This window comes from Theropithecus gelada, chromosome 7b, assembly GCF_003255815.1.
Source record: "Theropithecus gelada isolate Dixy chromosome 7b, Tgel_1.0, whole genome shotgun sequence".
Lineage (NCBI taxonomy): Eukaryota > Metazoa > Chordata > Mammalia > Primates > Cercopithecidae > Theropithecus > Theropithecus gelada.
This window is the reverse complement of record NC_037675.1, coordinates 26,776,465-26,777,051: the sequence shown is the minus strand read 5'-3', so window position 1 is coordinate 26,777,051 and position 587 is coordinate 26,776,465.

Sequence of the window (587 nt, the reverse complement as noted above, 5' to 3'; positions counted from 1 at the left end):
TCAGTGACCAATTAATCTGTACACAAAATCTCCATGATGGGCAATTTACTTAAGTAACAAACCTGCACCCCTGAACCTAAAATAAAAGTTAAAATAATAATAATAAAATGTTATTCCAATGCTTCTGGCTTTCACATTTTCTATTGAATAGTCATCAGTTTTATTGCTGTTCCTTTGAAGATACTAACTTCCTTTTTCTCACTACCACAAATATGTTCTTTTTGTCTTTGGTTTCAGCAAAGTGACTACAATAAGCCTATGATACGGTTTTCATTGTATTCATCTCTCTTGTTCACTGCATTTCTTGAATCTATGAGTCCTACCTTTTATTTTTTAAATTAAAAGCACATTATGAACACTTTTCCATGGTATTATTTTTCTATATATAAGGCTGAATCCCTCTCCCAACTGGATGTGTAATGAATAATTTCTCTATTTTGGGGGATTTGGGTTATTTCTATTTTTATAATAAATAATTGTAAAATATTTGCCCAATAGCTAAATATTTAACTCATTTATTGTTATTGCCTTAAGAAATTTTTTTTGTAATTGTATTTTAGTCATATGGCAATTTTTAAGCATTTGAT